The 12,606-nt window shown below is 37.4% G+C and overlaps 1 pseudogene; it reads right to left on the bottom strand.

Moving 5' to 3' along the window:
• Positions 1-9,234: 9,234 nt before the first annotated feature.
• LOC142150783 (uncharacterized) lies at positions 9,235-12,285 on the bottom strand (annotated as a pseudogene).
• Positions 12,286-12,606: the final 321 nt, after the last annotated feature.

Below are 12,606 nucleotides of genomic sequence, written 5' to 3'. Positions count from 1 at the left end.
ATTTTACCCACTTGCAGATGCCGTTGGCTCCTGGGAGTGTTGTGCGGTTGGAGGGAGGCTCTCATCAGTGTCAATATGCCCCACAAGCTGCACCAATTGATCGTTGAAGCAAGCCAATGTTGGGTGCTCCAGAGGACTGAGGTCCAAGAAAGCCACCTGACCACAGCCTGTTCCCCTAGCATGCCTGCAGTGGTTTCTGAGCTTGTTCTTGAAACTACACTTAGAGGTATATTTACTAAACTGCGGGTTTGAAAAGTGGAGATCTTTCCTATAGCAACCAATCAGATTCTAGCTGTCATTTTGTAGAATGTACTAAAAAAAAAATGAAAGCTAGAATCTGATTGGTTGTTATAGGCAACATCTCCACTTTTCTAAACCCGCAGTTTAGTAAATCTAGCCCTTAAAGTCTTGTCACCTGTGTGAAATGTTCAAAGGAAGAATGTTGCAATGTATGTTGGTAAAAACAAGTTTCATATACTTGGGTCTAAAGGTCACACAATAATCACAGAATGTTACACAGTCATAATCATGTTTAAAAACGTGCAATGAAAGCTTGCAATTTTTAAAATTCTATATTTATGAAAGATTTTGGTCTTGCTCTTCCCATGCCTTGCCCAACATTTGTTTACAATATTGTAAGAAGTCTACTATGTATGCAGAGAACAATATAATAATAATAGTAATAATAATAATAAAAATTTTTTTGCTCGCTTACTGTTTCTTGACCTTAGTCAGAGACCTCCTAATTGGAACCACGGCATTGACCTGTACGTGATGTCCTCCCAAATGCGATACTTAGCCGATGATGATAGCTGGCGGTTGGTATTGTGCAGCCTAACCACCACCAGTTCCACAAGTACTACCACCTCGCATTGGGAGAAGTTTGGTTGCCAACCCTTGGTGGTGGAGGAGGAGGATTGACTATGCCCAGCCATCTTTTTTCAGATGGCATGTTCTCCAAGTCCAGTACCAATAATATTGGTGATGTACTGACAAATATATAGGTAATATAGAGACTTCATCACAAAATGGCAAGGCATGCTTGTCTATTCAGCTTTACATAGTGTCTGCAGAGGCGTTCTCTCCTGCTATTTGTTGTGTGGGAACACTTAAGTCTAGGCGTTGTAACGTCCCTAATTGCCTGGCTTTGGCTCACTCTTGTGATTGAATGGCAGATGATCCATTAAGGACAGGTGAGAGGTAATCAGCCATTAAAGATATGGTATTAACGGGATGAAGGGATCAGTTGTAATAAACTGATTATAAAGTTATATCCCATTGTAGAAGAGAAAGTATTGTTTCTAATAATGTGGCTTATAATAAGCTTCATTGGACAGCTATGTAATAATGATGTTTCAGTATAAGGAAGTGATTATTTTAAGATACTGAAGTTTTCATAAACCTCTCAGGTCCAGTTCATATGCAAGTGGTGTATAGGTGTATGTATTTGGTTAATGATGGAGTAATGCTCCATGTGTAGTATTTGATAATTAACATTGAAACCTAACATTATATCTATGTATGTAGCAGAGAGAGAGAATGTCAGAAAACACTAAAGTGTCATATTTTTTCAAACAGAACGCCTCTACCGCTGTAATCAGGAGGCTAGGGTGTGGTCCGAGGAGGAGGCAGCCCCTTCCCCACTCCCGGATGAAGATGCCTTGGAAGAAGATTGGAAGAGACCTCATATAATTATGGAGGCGCTCATGGAGCAGTCCCCGCAGGAAGAGCCCATGGATGAGCCCCTGGTGGAGGAGGCAGGTACATCCCAGACCCCTTCAGAAGAATGTAAGTATCTTGGTTTTATTATCTAGTATAATATTAATTATTTTGTTTTGCAGCATAATAGTGTAGGACTCGGAAAGCTTTTCTTTACTTGTCTTTGCCTAGGCCTAGGCAAAGTTTGCTATTCTACAGGTGTCTGACTTAATGGGCCGAATAAGTGTAGCAAAGCAATGCCCCCTGCCCCCAATATATCTGCATGTGCCTCCAAAATGCAGTCCTAGAACTATTGGATTATTCAAGGGACTGTGCTCTCTTCCTATTTGTGCAAGAGCAGCTCACACCAAGGGGGTCCCCCCTTTTAATAAACAAAAATATAGTAGGTGCTCATTGACTTAGTAGTATTACAACTTGTGATTTGATGATGGGTGTATATGTATAGAAATTGTTTTGTTTAAATTAAACCAGTAACTGGGGGATGGAAAGGGGGAGAGAAGAATATATTTGTATGTTGATTATGTGTACTAAACCTTAAACTAACTAGTTATAAAATCAAATTTATTGTCATACACTACATCAATAAAAATACTTTATTTAGCTAAAGTAACAATACATGGGTGACTCCTAAAAGTACATATTTTTATTTCCAAGATCAGAATATGTTTGGCTAAAAAATTAATTCCTCTATTAACAGTAATATTATTAGAATATATTCAATCACTGTGTTTAAACCTTTTGGTGACTTAAATGAGCTAGAATGCAAAGGTCTCACATATTGCACATGAGTCCGCTGGAGTATCTACAATCTCTCTATCACAGATAAATTTTAACTCGTATGACAAAGATGAACAACACTGTAATGGTTCTTTGTTAAATCAAAATAATAGTCCAATAATAGTGGTTCCTAGAAGGGTCTGTTTGTCAGCAGTCTTTCAGGTTTATAACGATGTTCAACAGTATATAAAGTGTGAAGGTTTCTAGTCCACAATGTTGGTATTAAGACTAGTGCAATTCTACCATAACATTTTAAAACGTTATGTTTTCCTGTTCGTAAGCTGCATACCCAGTGTAGACAGGTTGTTGTATGTTCCACGCTGTGAAGAAGAGAGCACAGATCGCATGTGTTCCACTGTGGAACGCACGCCCTAAGCCAGATGTCCTGTGTGCTGTGGCTGTGCCTCAATGCGCTTCATCTGTATGACAGACTTTCTCAAGAGAGTGTATTAGGAGTCATTAATCTCCGGTAGTATCTATAGAACTTTAAGTGTCCTGATTGGTCTTGGCAGTGTTTTTGTAGTTTGTAGACATCAATCCAGGTCATGCTTACTCCGATTCCTGTCACAAAACACCACATTCAAATTATGTATCAAGATGTTTATATATACAAGGACATTTTTCGTTTTAAATGTAATAAGCCCATATGACACTCATATTTGAGCCCCAGCAGAATGGTTGAGAAATTAATTCAGAAATCCAAATGTAAAGAATAGGACCATAAATTAAGTAAAGAAATAAACTATACTTCCCATTGGTATTGAGTTTATGCGGCTGCTATAGGTGAAGACCACTCACTACCAGTTATTAAAGTTTATGTCAGCGGCCGTTAGCCTTAACACCTTTAGATCAAATATATTTGACAGAGTTGCTGGCTTTCATTCCTTTGAGTATTCCAATACCTTTTTGAAATATGGGTTAACAATTGATTTAATTTCTTAATAATAGTGTCACTATTTGATACTTTTGACATTGACACCTTCAGTGTTTTAATAGACTGCCAGTCAACTTGAATTTTTCTTAATCATTCATGGCTAAACAATGCCGGTCCACCATTTTGTAATTCATATAAATATAATGTAGGCATTTTCTCTTTGTATTTCACATCAACTTTGTGAGGAGAAACTTTTTTCTCCAGTCGTTAAACTGTGCAATTCAAAATAGGATAATTATTTTTCTGTTACCTAACGGACAGTGGAGTCTGACTCATTTTCAGTCACCTTGTATATCTGTGTGCAATTATAATTTACAGAACATTCCATAAGCAGGTACTTGTGCTGCAAGAACTCTATAGTTCAATATGTCATATTAAATAAAATAATAAATATAATAAAAATAATTTAAAAACAATTCCCTATATTGTTGCTTGAATAAACTTTGCTTCCTCTCTTACACAAACAGCAGTCTGAAAGTATGCGAGAGGTGTGTAGTAACATCCTCCAACAGTTGGCCACTTTGTAATATGCTGTGGCCAAGATGGAGCAGATGATAAATGGAGTCATGCAGTGATTTTTTTAATTGTTTTGTGTACATTTTCAGAATATTATCAAAATAAAAAATGTTATTATTTTAAGAAATTAAGTTATGTTTTACAAAATTAAATGACTATGTTTGTTACCAAACCTGGTAGTATTTTTCAAGGTTTTTTTTAAATAGGAAAGAATAATCTGCAAATATTAACTTTGTGAAGTGTGAGATACACAACACAGGGTATGCTATGAGAATTGAGTGGGAATCCTTTACTATTGCAGCACTGCAGTACACAAGGACCTTAATGTAAGTATGAAATGATTACATCGTACAGTGTAATGTGTGGGAATCCTGTAAAAATATGCCAGCAGTACAGTCCACATGTAAATTACTGTATGACATTTGTATAGAATATAGAGTATTGCGTGGGAATCCTGTAAAAATGTGGCAGTACAATACACACGTAGATTGCAAGCATCCTTCTTGCTATCTGATGGTAGAACATGCTGGGGCTTGTAATTTCACAACACCTGGAGAGCCACAGGTTGTCTAGACTAAAGCCATGGTCAACAGTTGAAGCCAACAATGTATGCCGGGTTATAAAGGATCAAGCTCAGAAAATCTAAAAGGTGTTCAGGACAAGGAGGCAAATTTAAACAAGACTGCAACCAGATAGAAGTGCACACAAATAAGTCTGCAGATCAGGAAGCCTCCTCCAGTAATATAGACCAAGCTAATAATCTGCACAAGTGTAAATCCCTCCTTACATTGAGCTTGGGGTGAGAAATAGATGGCTAATTTGTGGGCTCATTTGCAATGTACTGGGAAACAATCTTCAAACTACATCTGGAAACTCAGCATTAAATGAACTCATCAGATTCAAATTCAAATGGAATCAAAGTAAGATGAATAACCATTAAAGCTACTTTAAGAATTGTTATTGCATATGTTTTTATCAGAGGCTAGCCTCTAGATCATTGTTGTTTCAGCGAGAGATAACCTATAAGTACCATCAGACAGGAAAAAGAAGGGAGGGCTCAAACAGACAGGACCCTTTAACACATTCTAATGAAAAAAAGGTGTCAAAACAAACAGGAAAAGCAGGAAACAGACTCAGAAAAGGAGTTACCAATCAATATGATTCAAGGTTAGAGGTTGACAGAACATCTCACACTATGGCCTTGGCAAGTAATCTGTCTGGCATTATGTAGGCAGGTGAATCTCAGGCTCAGATGTTAAGGCAGTAGATAGATTTCTATGCACAGGAGCCAATGTGTGATGTAAACTATCAGTCTTGGAAGCCAGGGCAAGGAGCAGAAGTTCTTGATTGGGAATAAGGATGTTAATCTCAGCCACACATACTAGAACTAAGGTTTTCTTTTTTTGGTATGAGGTCATCAGAGTTTAGAAATAAAAATAGGAGGAGATGGTCGGCTACAATTTCATAGACCTCTTCTTTGATCCTGCATTGTAAGAAATTACATTTTCCATTTTAATTATTATTGATATCGGAGACACACACATATATTTATACAGGGATTAATTGGCAACCTGGCTGTGACATTACCTTCACTCTTTATTTGATACATAAATCACAAGCTTTGACAGTAAACATAAAACAAACACTCATTATTTTGCACCAGCCAATGTTTTACATCAGATAAATTCCTGGAAATTAATTACACCAATTAATTAATTAAATTCATATTTCAACTTTTTTTCTGGATAACTGCTACAATTTTTAATACAACCCCTGTGCTGCAATAGCAGGCTTACCTGGCAATTAACAAAACACTAGTACTTCACCCTTTGAGGTTAATTACAGCAAATATTTTAACAGACTGTGTTCCCTGGCATGGGTACCAGACAATGAAAGTAACATTAATAGTGTTTATTACCCATCAGCTACCAGCATTACTTAAACTAAAAACATTATTTTCTGTGGCTGGTGGGGGACAAGGTTAAATTGTAAATGTCAATCATAAGATACCGAGTGGCTATGGATAACACTACCTTTCATTGTTCTGTATCCTATGTCATAAAAACTACGTAAAAAACTGCTATGCTGTGCCACCAGGTTTCCCTCCTACTTTGCTCCCACATTCTGCATGTGTTAAAACATTAAGATGAAAAATCATGCTGCTTAAGTTAACATAGCTTCCTTAACTAGAGCCAGTGGAAGCGTTCTGGGTGCCATAGGGCGGTTCCAGAGCATGCTCCTAGAAACCCTTCCCCCTTTACTTTTAATATGTTGTGGAGGAACTAAGTGTTGGTGGAAGCTGTGTCAGTAATGTGAAGTTCCTGGCTTCTGATCCTTTGTGTCAGGCTGGCAATTTGGCGCTAATGTGATATCACAGCAAAGCATCTCACACACCCAGCCTATCACTGACACGGAGGAGCAGAAGCCGGCAGCTTCACAGGTAAGAATCTCAATAAAGTTAATTTAAATGATTAAAGCACCCACTCTTTCCCTATGGGGGGGCTGTATTTAATTTAAATCCACTGGGCGACGGGCATTCAGTGCATAGGCTCCAGTAAGAATAAAATCTTTAAGTGTTTTAATAACATACTTAAATCAAGACGTTCTGGGCAGCCACCTGTCCGTACTTATTTTACAGTTGTCTGTGCTGTCAACATCCCAAAACAAGAAGGTAATAGAGCTATACAGCTTGGAAGTCAAAGGTGCAACCCAGACAGATGTGACTCAAAATCAAAAAAAGTATATAGCGTCTATGTCAAGAAAAGTATAGTAGATATATTGCCCGTTCCCTATCAGAGTCTGTGCTGTAATTTAAAAATTTCCAGCTGGTAGTGGTACCCTATGAAATCAGGATGCCCATATCTATAGTCTTCACATTAGGTGACTATGGTTTGGACAGCAGACTGATTGTTTGCACTTGTTCTTCTGTTCCCTTTATGCAGGATACTTGAATACCCTTGCCTAGCATTGATTCTGGTTCTGTCACAGACATCTAGCTTATTATGGAAGAAATTTTTATACTGTGTCGAAGTCAGCAAATTGGATAAAGTCATTTCAATTAAAGTCTAGCAAACCTGGTTGTCTTTGTCTGAAAAGATGCGTACGGTACGCTATGACGTACAAGGGCACGCTACGGCGTGAAAGGGCGTACGCATCCACTGCACGTGGCAGCAACAGTAATCGGTCTTTTACCATACATTCGCACAAACACGCATACTTATAAAATAGTACACATTAATGGTAATTGCAACACATAGTCAGTTATGTCGAAATATAGTAGTATTTATATGTTATATCAGAGTTACATGCATATTAGTGAAATACACGGAATGGGTTAAAGGAATAACATCATGAGTGGTATCATAATGAACCTTATTACATATCCTACTGTTTGGTTCACTCTGCGAGGGAATCGCAGAGTGCATACGCAAGTTATGAATGATAGGGAATTATGAACTACTTAAGACTAAGGAATCCAGGCGGGAAGAGCAGAGCATACCCCCTGCAGAGATGACCCCCTCCTTTGGATTCCTTAGGATGAACCAGCCAATGATTGACGACCCCTTGGACATTCCTGAGACCCGGACCAATAGATGCAAGCTATACCATCTTCATTGTATTACTGTATTTGATTGTGTATATAAGCAGCAGCTTGTGATCCAGAGTGCAGACTTCTTGTCCCCAGACTTCAGGATTGAATGACTGCACTGGATCCAGAGCGCCTGCGATAAGTAACGGCTGTATTTACTATTACTTCGCTTGAGCATATTATTCCACTTATTGCGAATGAATCTTTGTGCTTTGGAAACACAAATCGAGGTTCGACAATCGTTATTGGTTAGCGACAATACGCACATAACAATTGCATCCACATGAAAAATGTACTGCAACAGCAAAAGTAGCAATGGGCCCATTATTTGATTTTTTTATTTACGGTAGTTTAAATTTAGTTATTTAGAGAACTGAAGGGATTTTTTTGTTTTGTTTTTTCCTGTATTTTTCTCTCATTTGAAATTTGTTAGCCACCTAATGTTAATGTTACATTTCTCTATTAATTATATTGTCATGTTTAGCCCTATTTATATAGTTATAGTAACTCATCCAGTGTTAATTTGTACTGGTTACATATAAATATGCAAGCTAGCACTACAAGCAAAGAAAAAGCACACTGAATGGGTGTGTTAATAATGACATAGGAAGCACTAACCATACATACTAATAAGATTGTGTATGGAAAAACAGTATCATTTTTAAAAAGTATTTTCTATTGATGATTATTGTTTTGAGCTTGTATACACAATATTGCCCCACATTAAGGTGTGTTATTCATGTAATAATGGTGATAGTCTAATTTTAGTATAATGAAATTATCAGTGTCACATTTCTATTATTTATACATATATGCATAAGGCTTTATAGGTCTATGCTTTTTGAAAAAATATTGCATGTAGCGTGCCCGGGAGACGTGAATAATATCCATGAGGACACTACCTAGGTGTGCCATTATTTTTATGAAATACAAACCTCTCTCTTCTTGCCAAATATAAACACAGACGTCAGAGAAGTGAATGTGTAATGTATTATCTAATTTCTACACATTTTTTAAGCTGCCTTTTTTTTTCATAAATTTTCTAATAACTAGCATTTTTTAGCAGTTTTTTGCACTTTTCATGCAATCTTGTTTATTAGACTTTTTAAACCAAAAATAAAATTAACAAATAAGAACAGTGAAAAATACACTTTATATTGCAGATACAAAATGCAGCTGGGGATGTAAGATACTGCAAAGTCTCAGAAAAAGACAATCTTAAAAACAAGCAACCCACTAGTACTTAACATAGTTTGAGTATAATTAAAACTAAAATATACCCTTCAACCAATCTATAAGTTCATACATGTACATTTAGCTTAAATAATATCATAACTAAGAAAAACACACAATTAAAAGCAACAACACTCACGTTTATAGCCAAAAATAACTATATAAATATCCCATATCTACCTTTAATTATTAATAATGCATATAATATTATTACAAAATGTTATTAAATTATTACTGATAAAAATTGTTTAATGCCAATATATTATATAAGTTAACCCGTGCATGATACTCATGCATTCTAGTCAAATCAAGCTACTTAAGGTGTTAAAAAGATTCTTGTCATGCATTTGGGGCTAGGTCAGGCCTCCTCAGGGGAAGAGCGTTACTTCCCGACGTAAGCGCCCTTTTTTAACGTGGTTTTGTCCACATGTCACCACCTCATCATTCTTCTCCATCACCTCATCCTTAATCTTCATCGCCACATCCTTAATCTCCATCGTCTTACTGTTCTAAAACCTCTCGATACACAACGTTTCTGCTAAACACCTTATCGCTGTGCTCAATCAGTCTTCCTTGAAGGGCAGTATTCATAACCTGCACTTTCACATCACTGCTTCTCCGTACTCATGAAAATGCGACATACAATTGTCCATGACCAAAGACAGGCTCTGGTAAATAAATACCCACACGGTCAAGTGTTTGACCCTGTGACTTGTTAATGGTGATAGCAAATGCCGCCTTCAAAGGGAACTGCCACCGTCTTAGCTTAAACGGCAGTCCTGTTTCGGATGGACATAAGTCAATCCGAGGTATCATCACCTTCTCTCCTTCAGCAGAGCCAGTCAAAACTTCTGCTTGTATCACATTCGTTTTCAGTGCTGTCACTACTAATTGAGTGCCATTGCACAGTCCTCTCTTAACATTCAGATTTCTCAATAGCATAATAATGCTTCCAACTTTCAATCTTAATCTGTGCCTTGGCATTCCGGAAGGAGTCAAGGTATTCAAAAACTCAACTGGGAAATTTTCTTTCTCAGTGTCATCGTCTGCTTGTACTGCATCATCACTCAAATAAATCATACATTCACCTTCCATTATTTCCATCACCTTTTCATTAAGTTTATCAACGTCCTCATTTAAGGGACACAAAATTGCTCGATTGGACATAGATTTAACCATGTCGATCAAAATGTTCTCGCCAAATATCTCCTTAACAATATCATCGCATACCATGTCGTGTGGTATCTCAATCGTTTCTTCGTTAAATTCATCTTCATTTGTAAAAGCTCCATCTCCCAACTTCAACAACCAATCACTGTATTCAGGATCTTCCGATCGCTGATTAATCTTCAATTCAAGTCTTTTAAATTGCCTCCATGTGCTCGAAAACTTAATGCTTCCTTGCACAATGGCAGCTCTCATTGTATGCGGTAGAACCGGCAAGCATTGTCTGAAGTCACCTGCCAGTAAAATAACTTTCCCCCCAAAGGGTATATTATTCTTCATCACTTCTCTCAAAAGACGATCTATTGTATTGAGTGTATGGTTAGAAACCATTGTGCACTCATCAATTATAAATAATTTTGCGAGCTGAAGGCTCTTAGCCTGATCGGATGTCGGCTTAACTCTGGATATAGATGTTTTATTAATTGGAATTGGAAGTCCATATAAGGAATGGACTGTCCTTCCTCCATTTAGAAGATTAGCTGCAATGCCTGTCGTGGCAGCAGTAATCACTTTCTCTTCTATCCCATTCATAAAATGGATCAAATTAGCATAAAGGTACGTTTTTCCACTTTCTCCAGGGCCATCAATAAAGAACAAATTCTCACTTAGAGGTTTATTTGAAATTGCTTTCGTTATCTTGTCATATGCATTTCTCTGCCCTTCATTCAACGTAAGGCTCATTTCTTCTGCTTGCTGCCTTTCTTTTTCTTGATCAATTTCTTGATCAATCTCTGGCAAATAAACTGGAGGACTCGGAAGTCCGTAATGTGTGCATCTCATCGATGGGAAGCTAACACATCATTAATATCTCTAAGGGCATAGCCCTCACATTCATTGCAAGTAGGGTCTTGCGAATGAAGTCTGTGACAGTAATCTTCCATCATATCTTGTTTAAATTCTTCATACAATTTGCGTGGATCGGAGAGCCAAACACGCAAATGTATGCAAATAAATCTCGTCGCTGCTAAGGCATACTACACACAACTGCATCTTCCATAGTCGACTTCCACACCGTATCATCAAGCAAAAATCCTCTTGCTTTTGCCGCTTCACAAAAAGTCAAATATTCCACTTCACCAACAACAGTTCTCAAATCTTGGAAGCTTGTAGCTCCCTTGACGTGTAGCAAATTTAATCTCAAATAATATCTCTCTTCTTCTTTTAACCCCACCGAGTACATTCTTCCAATCACCTTGTGTCCTCCTCTCTGTCTCTTTTTCCAAATTCCCTTTTCAAAAACAAAATGTTCAGGAATTTCTCGATGGCATGTGTCTGCATGTGCATTGGAAATGCAAATATTCTCCATATTGCTTCGGGAGCACTCACATATCTCGAACCTACATGCTTCGCAGGCTCATCATGTTTATCTACTTTAATTTTAACACTGGAACAATCATGTCCTTTATATACGTATTTAAACAAATACTTCAAACTTTGTATTGATGCACACACCTCAACATTGATGTGGCAATTATATTTCAGTAACAAATATGCGTTGTAAGGTACAATTCATGAATTGTCAAATATTTTTCCATTCATGTCATGCTCAACCCCTTTTCTTCTCATATATTTTGGATAACCGTTTAGATTTCCTACTGTTGCATTACAAAAATCTTTTGGAAAATTCTTCATGCATTTTCCGTTGTCCATGCATGGGGACTGGGGGTTTCTCAAGCCACATGGCGTATGAATCATATTTTTGGTGACGATTTCATACAGTCGTGGAAATTTTTCTTTATCAGGTATCTCAGCCGACACCATCTTATCAATATCTTCCACTGTCTTTAACTTTGACTCTGAATCCATAATTAATAAAATATGTGCATGTGGAAGTCCACGCTTTTGAAATTCAATAGAGTGAACTCTTGCCACTTGCATTCCAAATAGTCCTTCATTCAATTCTTCAAGTAAACTTTTAAGTTTTAAATTAAAAACCCTCGCTACCATATCAGGTCTATGTTCTACCTGTTGCTAAGGCTCCAGGTTTTCGACAATTTCTTGCCATTTTGGATTGCATGTCATAGTTATGAATATATCTGGTTTCCCAAATTTAGTCACAATAGCCATTGCATCCTGGTATCTTTGTTGCATATTTCTCGGGCTTCCCTCAAAAGAAGATGGTAAAATGACCATTTTCCCTGGAGGAATTCCTCTCTTCAGCTCTTTCATTAATGTGGTCCATCAAGCCACTGTACTGTTCTACTCGCAAATCTTTTTGATGGGTTTTGATCCAATTCAATCTATTTGCTTCAACTTTGATATAAGCATCAACAATATATTGCTGAGTCATTTTCCACCATTGAGTAGAGGATTGCACTCATCTCTTACGGACAACTTCTAGCTGTAAAACATCATCATAGTCAAGCGATCATTCTTATTCGCTCCAATCAATTTAATTTCAGTGCTCCAGTTTTGTTCTGCACGCGGAAAGAAACGTGGATACACCATAGCATCAAGATTGGGATCAAGAATGCTCAGTCTTTTCAAAGGAGGAACTCCTGGTTTTGGTCTTAAATGAACCAAAATATCTCTATTAAACGGAGGTTCCCCATCCATATTTTCAAATACCACAGCTACTTCACTCACTCTTGCTACGTTGTAACATCGAGGA

Source organism: Mixophyes fleayi, chromosome 4, assembly GCF_038048845.1.
Source record: "Mixophyes fleayi isolate aMixFle1 chromosome 4, aMixFle1.hap1, whole genome shotgun sequence".
NCBI lineage: Eukaryota > Metazoa > Chordata > Amphibia > Anura > Limnodynastidae > Mixophyes > Mixophyes fleayi.
This window is presented reverse-complemented; position numbering and strand designations above follow the sequence as displayed.